This window comes from Panthera uncia, chromosome B1, assembly GCF_023721935.1.
Source record: "Panthera uncia isolate 11264 chromosome B1, Puncia_PCG_1.0, whole genome shotgun sequence".
NCBI classification, from domain to species: Eukaryota; Metazoa; Chordata; class Mammalia; order Carnivora; family Felidae; genus Panthera; species Panthera uncia.
Window position 1 is genome coordinate 175532274 of NC_064811.1, and position 8369 is coordinate 175540642.

At 42.9% G+C, this 8369-nt stretch overlaps 1 long non-coding RNA gene across 1 annotated transcript; it reads right to left on the reverse strand.

Moving 5' to 3' along the window:
• Positions 1-754: 754 nt before the first annotated feature.
• Positions 755-8095, reverse strand: LOC125923408 (uncharacterized). Its single transcript, XR_007458027.1, has 3 exons — positions 7906-8095; positions 2632-2705; positions 755-918 (listed from the first exon to the last, which is right to left on the reverse strand). It is a non-coding gene; the product is annotated as an uncharacterized LOC125923408 (long non-coding RNA).
• Positions 8096-8369: the final 274 nt, after the last annotated feature.

Consider the following 8369-nt stretch of genomic DNA (forward strand, 5'->3'; position numbering starts at 1 on the left):
AAATGGTTCTTGGTGAACTTCAAAGCCTGCCTTACTGGAGAGAGTAGAGAGGTGGACACCAAATCCAACATGGCAGAGGAGACAGCACGGCGGCCGCTGCCATCTCAGTGTGGCAGGGGCTGGGGACCCCTGCAACCGTATCTGAGACCAAGAACACAAAAAGCAGGAGTGCCTAAGGCCAGATTGCAAAGCCCAGGTGAGAAGCAGGACCTTTTCGTCCCCAATTCTGCCTCTCTTTATCCTCGCTTTTCACAAAACTGGAATTAATGCGTCTAACACATTTCCTCATTTCGACACATTTGGAGGAGATAAGAGACTGGACCACAGGAAAAAGTGAGAGCTGAAAGTCTGACAACAGAAGTGGCCTAAACCGCACAAGACACGGGCGTAAGACCTACAGATACTCATCATTATGGGGCCGTTTGTCTAGGGGCAAAGAATACCTCAAAAGGCTTTGAGGTCAACAGTACCCTAGTGTCCTGTACAATATTTGAATTTTCAAAGCGGGAGTCAAATTAGATGTGGCACACACTACTTGAGAAAACAGGAAATGTATAGTGTTATTAAAAAATTATCTGTATCCAAATGATAAAAGACAAATGAGTTAGAGCATGGAGACCTAGGTGTCTCCAGTTTAGCTTGCCTTAGATTTAAGTAAATAACTTAAAACAGTGAATAAGACACATTCTAAGAATTTCTGTTTTTAAGAAAAATGTTTATTTTTTGAGAGAGAGCATGCACAAGCCGAGGAGGGGCAGAGAGAGGGAGAGAGAGAAAATCCCAAGCAGGCTCCACACTCCGTGCAGAGTCCGACACGGGGCTTGGTCCCACAACCGCGAGATCACGAGCTGAGCCACAATTAAGAGTCAGACGCTTAACCGACTGAGTCACCCAGGCGCCCCCTGAGAATTTCTAATCCTAAGAATTAGAAAACACCACCACCATAAAGCACACTTCAAAGGCACATCTGTTTTCATCATGAAATTCATGTATATGTGTGTTGGTGAGAAGAGTCTGGTAGGTGATGAAAGAATCTGAAAATACTTATATTCACACTGAGACTGAAACAGTGATTCCGTGGGCCTATGCTGGTCAGAAGAGGAATCTCTTACCTCCTTTCTTACTGTTTGGACTGCTGTAACAAAAATATCATAAACTGACTGGCTTATAAATATACATTATTTTTCACAGTTCTGGAGGCTCAGAAATCCAAGATCACTGGCACCAGCAGATTCAGTGTCTGTTGAGAGTCCCCTTCCTCATTTATGGCTGTCTTCACATTGGAACCTCCCATGGCAGAAAGGACAAGGGGTCACTCTGGGGTGTCTTTTATAAGGGCACTAAATACATTCATGAGGGCCTCATCACCTCTCAAAGATCTCATCTCCGAATATCGTCACTTTGTAGGGTAGGATTTCAACATAAGAATATGCAAGGGACACAAGCAGAAAAAAATCTATAGTGCAGTCCTTCCTTTTCTCCATGATGCACATGTTTAATTACTAGTGTAGCCTAGAGATTCTCAAACTGCAGTGGACTTAAGAATCCCCAGGGGTGCTCTTTGAAATGCTGATTCTTGGCCTTAGACAAACTGAGCTAGAACCATCTTAAGTTATTCTGATGGAGATGATTCACGATCTTCACTCAGAAGAACACTGGCATGTGGTCCAATTTAAGAAATGACCTACAGGAGCTTAGATGACTCCATTAACTAAGCCTCCAACTTCGGCTGGTGTCATGATCTCATGGCTTGTGAGTTTGAGCCCCACACGGAGCTGTGTGCTGACAGCTCGGAGCCTGGAGCCTGCTTCGGATTCTATGTCTCCCCCTTCTGCCCCTCCCCCGCTGGTGCTCCGTCTCTCTTTCAAAAATTAAAAAAACCAACCAAACAAACACGAAAAGAATTGACCTTGAGAGTCAGCAAGTAAGCCCTGTAGGTTTTTCACGGAGATGCGCTCATCTTTTTGAACTCTGTGCTGGTTCATTTCAATCATACCTACTGTAGACATTCACTTATTAACAAATGTTGGAATAAGAGCTACTGTATGCCAGGAACTGTTTTAGGTGTCTACCAGTTGAAACTTTTTCTTATTCATTTTAAAAATTTTACTATTTTTTTTAATTTTAAGTTTATTTATTTTTGAGAGACAGAGCACACAAACGGGGAGGGGCAGAGAGAGAGGGAGAGAGAGAAACCCAAGCAGGCGGGGGGCCCAATGTGGGGCTCAAACTCACAAACGGTGAGATCACGACCTGAGCCAAAATCAAGAGTTGGACATTTAACTGACTGAGCCACTCAGGTGCCCTGAACCTTTTGATTTTTTAAAGATGTTTTTTATAATGCTATATACAGTCTACCTTATTCTTTTAGAGGCTATATTGCACGGAGAGTGCTGTATAACCTAAGGCACAGAGAAGAGAGACAATGGCCCCTTGTTCTTATCCTTCTGATAATTACCTTTGCAAAATATAGGGCATGCACTGAGCCTCCATGGCTTTATAATTTTGCCAAAAATAGAAATACAAATATGCCATGAAATATGTAAGAAAAGACAATTGTTTATCGGCGCTGGGTTGGTTGGGGGGAGGTTGTGAAGCAGAGGATATACAATACAAAAGAAAATGACATACCTTTCTGTTGTTTTGAGAAGGCATCCAAATTGGGAAACCTAAACTTCTCTTCCTCCCCTCTTAATGACTGGGAACTAGATCGAAGGAATAGAACAACATACATATTTAAGGAAATGAAATAATATGCCTTATTGCCTTAAGATACCAAACGATTGCTGCTTTCTCACAATATTACCTCGTCATAGTCTTGGGTCACATGTAGGAAAAAATAAGGTCCTGTAGCAAATTATGGTCACCATTGGGAAATCCATTTGCTCTGGTGTTCTTCACCGACAGAATGAGAGGTTCACAATGTTGACAGGTCTGGTATAAGACCTAAAATGAAGGCCCTATATCATGGACCACCTTGCCATCTGGTAAAATTGGGGGAGGGGGCTTGACTGTCCTAGTGGACCTCATGGATAAGGTCCCCAGCCAAATAACCATCCTTATCAAGGAAACCAGAGGCAGTTCCTGCTTATCTGGAAGGAATGGGTTTCAGTCATCTGTCAACTGGCAGAATTATTCAAACAAACCACCGAGGGAACCAGGTGCCACCTCACTCTCTCAATACTACAAAGTCCGCCTGCCACAGCCCTTAGCTACTCATTCTGTTCCGGTGTGGTCCCGCATGACATCAGTGTCCTCCTCTAGGCCATGAGTATATGTGACTCACGATTCTTCTGCGGGTCTCATCTGCCCAGTACCCATGTCCTGTGTTTGGCCATCCCTATAACCCTAGGGCGTAGGAGGTAGATTAAAACATGGCTCATTCACTGACTAGGGTCTTTGTTAAAACAAAACAAACCTCTATACGTCTAAATAAAATATGCCTGGGAGTAATTTTAGAAGGCATTGGAACTCAAGTCTTTTTTCACCAACAACAAGACCAAGGTCAAAAAAAGTGACCAACTCGGATACTTTCTTTTCATCATAGACTGTCCTTGTGATAGATTGGCAGTAAGAACAGAACTGGCCAATTATACAGTGTCTGCAAGGGCCACAGGTTATCATGGCCACAGCCAGCCCAGAAATTAGTCAATATGGGATAAAGGAGGGAGACATCATTTCTCAGGAAGCAAGCTAAGCAAATACAAGAAACAAGCCTCCCCAAATTTATGTGTAGGTTAGGAGTATGATTCACAGCTGTTGCTTACTTAACCACACATAAGAGCTAAGCTCCCAAGGGGCGGGCAGCACAGCAGACATCAGGGCTCCAGAAGAAGGTGTGAGTGGGAAAGAAGGGAAGAGGGGGTGTGTGTCATTGAGTCAGTGTTCTGACCCAGCTGCACATGCCCAGTAGGGGCACAGGGGCTCTTCTTGATTTCTGCCCAGGGATGGTTTCCACCCGTAAGTGACTGGTGGCAAAGCAATGAAGGTCCACTCAGGCTTATGTTATATGAAGAATGGCCTGGGGCGCCTGGGTGGCTCCGTTGGTTAAGCGTCCAACTCTTGATCTTGGCTCGGGTCATGATCTTATGGTTTGTAGGCTCAAGTCCTATGTCGGGCTCCGTGCTGACAGTGTGGAGCCTGCTTGGGATTCTCTCTCTCCCTCTCTCTCTGCCCTTCCCCCCCTCCCTCTCTGTCTCTCTCAAAATAAATAAATAAACTTAAAAAAAAAAAAAAGGATGGCGTGGGAGGTGAGGCCAGCAAGAACGGGGAAGCGGCCTTGGACCTACCAAAGGCAGCGCTGTGGCTGAGGGGCTTCCTCTGCTCATGTTTGCGAGAGAGCTCCTTCACAGCGCCCCCTGGAGGGGACCATGAAGGCTGGTGTGCACATCATCAAATGCCCGGGGTGTTCTATTATCAAAGTAGCTACCACTTATTAGCTACTGTGTGCCAGGCCCTGCTACCTTATCTCCTTTAATCTGCTAACCACTCTTTTGAGATAGGTACTATCCCACATTTTACCCATGAGGAAACCGCAGTTAAGTAATTTCTTCAGTGTCGCACAGCTAACAAGAGGTGGAGTCTAGATTCAAACCCGGAGCCACGGTTCTTCATAGCAACCAGGATGCGTCTGGGCATTTCTGGGGAGAAGGAACTAGAGAGACGGAGTGGCTCTCTAGGACAATCATCTCCAAGTACAATGTTAACAAAGAGACATGGCTTTACTACAGACACAATTTTGCATTAGAGAAAGAAATCAACCAGGTGTCCCATAAGCATAAACCATTAGGGCCTAGTTGGAATACAGATGGATCTACGTAGGAAGTGACAAGCCAGTTAAGACAGAATAGATGCATAACCACGCTGTGTATTTTGATGCCATTTTCTAAACAGCCTGCAACTTATTTTACCAATTTATCAGAGTAGTGCTTTGTGTTGCGTGTAAAGCACAATTCAAAACATGCGTGCTCTGGCATCCATCAGCAACCCGGGCTGCGTTGGTTGCGTGTTTATTTCTCCTTTCCTTACATAAGCATGTTTACATAACATCAATACCCAGAGCAGCAGCCAGATGATGTTATGCTAACTGATAGGAACAGAAAAGTACTGCAGAGCTCAGCACTTTAGGACAGCGCTGCCTTCTGATGGTATCTAGTAATGAGAAACTCTCCACCTGGAGAACACACCTCCTGGAGATGTGCACTCAGTTCATTTACTTTTACTGCCTCTCTTGGGTTGATTGTAGCCTGTCTTTAATTCCCATTGATTAGTTAGGGTTTGATTTAAGCCACGATAAAATCCCCTGGAGCTTAAAAGAACTGACCTGGCTGAATATGTGGTGACCTTCGTGAAGATCTCTTATAAAAATTCATTGCGATGACATATTTTAGACATAATGATTTATAAGGGCATTTACAAAGCTTACTGGCGGGTCTGAAGGATTCACTTGTCAAGTATGCAATCTGAGCTACATGCCTGATAATTGTGTTAGTTCTGAAAAGTATTTACATGGCCATGAAATCACTGTTTTTGGGGACACTCTCTTCCAACCAGATTAGGTTAGTTCCCCTCACTCCTTCACCACTTACTTTAATTAGTATTTATGCACACTATATAAATATATAATTGTTTGTACATATCTGCTCTATGGCCTCTAATTTGCTTTGATCCCTTTTTATTACATTGAAAAAAATTTTTTTCAGATGCATTTATGTCTCCCTCCTCTCCAAGTCTCAAAAGTCCTAGTTGAATATTCTGAGCATTGTGGACACATACTACAGGATTTCGTCTGGCAGTAAGAGTTCCAAAGCAATTAACGATCTCGCAGCTTTGCAAGCCTCTCATAGGAATCAAACCAAACTGACTCTTCCCAGATACAAGTGATCTCTTGGGTAGTTTCTTGTCTTAGAGTAAAAACACTTCCAATTACTTGTTTATGTAATCAAATGGCCACATGCTCCTCGGAGAACCCACATTAGAAGGAAATTCAGCATCTAAACAAGGATTCATTTGTAAAAGATCTTCCTGCATCTACAGGCAAAAGATAGTTTAAATGTATATGCTGCTTCTACGTTATTTACCTACTAATGTACCTAGTTTCCTATTTACATTATTTTTCTCAGCCTTTTTGCTCAGAGCTATCTGTGACATTTGATTTTCCCAGTCTATCCCTATAAATATTCCTAGAGCTCTTTTGTATGCATTGGTTACCTGACAGGTGTTTCTTAGTTAAGAAAATCAGATATATAGGGGGCACCTGGGTGGCTCGGTCGGCTTAGCATCCAACTCCTGATTTAGGCTCAGGTCATGATCTCAGGGTTGTAAGATCAAACCCCACGTTGCACTCTGTGCTGACAGCATGGAGCCTGCTTGGAATTTTTTGTCTCTCCCTTCTCTCTGCCCCTCCCCCTCTCGCTCTCTCTCAAAAATAAACATTAAAAAAAAAAGAATTTGACTAAAAAAACCCCAAAAATTAAATCAGGTATATTAAAATCTGAACTTCTCTAATGGTTAAATTGGGAGGGATTTTTTTTTTTACATTACAAAGGATTTTTCTCTTTACTAAAGGGACCAGGTATTGAGCCCATCTGTGAGATAGAAAGAGTTCTCTGAATGACAATACGACAATGTGAAAGTACTTACTGCCACTGAACCATGCACTTAAAAGTGACTGAGATGGTCATTTTCGGTGTATTTCACCACAATTAAAAAATATATATTATGGAGTTACGGCGTGCCTGCACGGTACTAAATGCCATGGCCATGGCATTGAGTTCTCTTCACTGACCACGTGGCCCTTCTTCTCCAGTGGGATTGTCTAGTGCACTGACCAAGTAATGCAACAAGTGTGGCCTTGTGCTCTGAAACATACATTGCTAGAATCAAATATCTAGCAGTGGAGACCTAATTTACACACAGGGGCTCAGAGGAGGCCTGACCTCAGGAGGGACATTAACATGAGATGTGTGGAGCCATCGGAAGCGTGCAGGGAAGGGCTTCACGGTCAAGGGATCGGCGTGGGCAAAGGATCTAAGGTGGGAAAGAATTCAGTGTATTTGAGCAACTGACAAAAGGCCAGTGTGGCTGAAGAAATGCAGGGGTGGAGAAAAATGTGAAATGAAAAGAAATTGGAAAGGAGTCAGAATCCAGATCTTGCAGGTAAGAGGGATTTGGATTTTATTCCAAGTGAAAGGTTTTAAGTTGGGGATTGATGTGATCTTATTTATAGAAAACAACAACAACAAAAAACCCCATCCCAACTGTAGTAAAGATAATGCGTTGAAGAGGGAAAGTAGAAACAATAAATGAGGAACTATTTGAGTCTAAAAATATAATTTGCCTTTATTTATTTATCTATTTATTTTTAAAGTTTATTTATTTATTTTGAGAGAGAGTGTGAACAAGGGAGGGGCAGAGAGAGAGGGAAAGAGAGAATCCCAAGCAGGCTCTACGCTGTCAGAGTGGAGCCCGATGTGGGGCTCGATCTCATGAACCGTGAGATCATGACCTGAGCCAAAACCAGGAGTCAGATGCTTAACCGACTGAACCACCCAAGCGCCCCTAAATTGTCCTTTAAAACACAAAGGGCATTAAATGTTTCAGGTAAAATAAATGCAACGTACATCCACTGATAATTGTTTCACTACATGCATCTGATTTTTTTTTTCTTGCTTTTTCTACTCTACTACTCTTTAATTCGCTTTCTCTTGTATTTTTCCTGAATTTTTAGGGGATGTTTTTTTGACCAAAGAGGTCATTTATGGTAAAGCTATAACCTATAGGCCGTCTAACGTTACTCATATGTAATGTGTCACTATTGTTGTTATTCAATTATCATGGTAAGAACACTCTAAACAATATTTCATTGGTTCAAAACATGTTCTAAAGTACTGATTCTTATCTTACCATCCGAGGTCGATGTTGTCTTCCCTTTCATCTTATTTGAAACATCCAATTCTTCCCTGGCTGATGAGCATCAAATTGGAGGTTCGTGAAGAAACAGCACGTCTCTGGAATAGGCCACGTACTCCAAGAGGTGTCCGCTTCAACACTAAAAACAAACAAACAAACAAACAAACAAACAAATAAATAAAAATTTAAGGGGCGCCTGGGTGGCGCAGTCGGTTAAGCGTCCGACTTCAGCCAGGTCACGATCTCGCGGTCCGTGAGTTCGAGCCCCGCGTCAGGCTCTGGGCTGATGGCTCGGAGCCTGCTTCCGATTCTGTGTCTCCCTCTCTCTCTGCCCCTCCCCCGTTCATGCTCTGTCTCTCTCTGTCCCAAAAATAAATTTTAAAAAAACGTTGAAAAAAAAAAAATTTAATACCGGAATCACCAAAACCAAGGCCTGGCGGAAAACACACATGGAATGA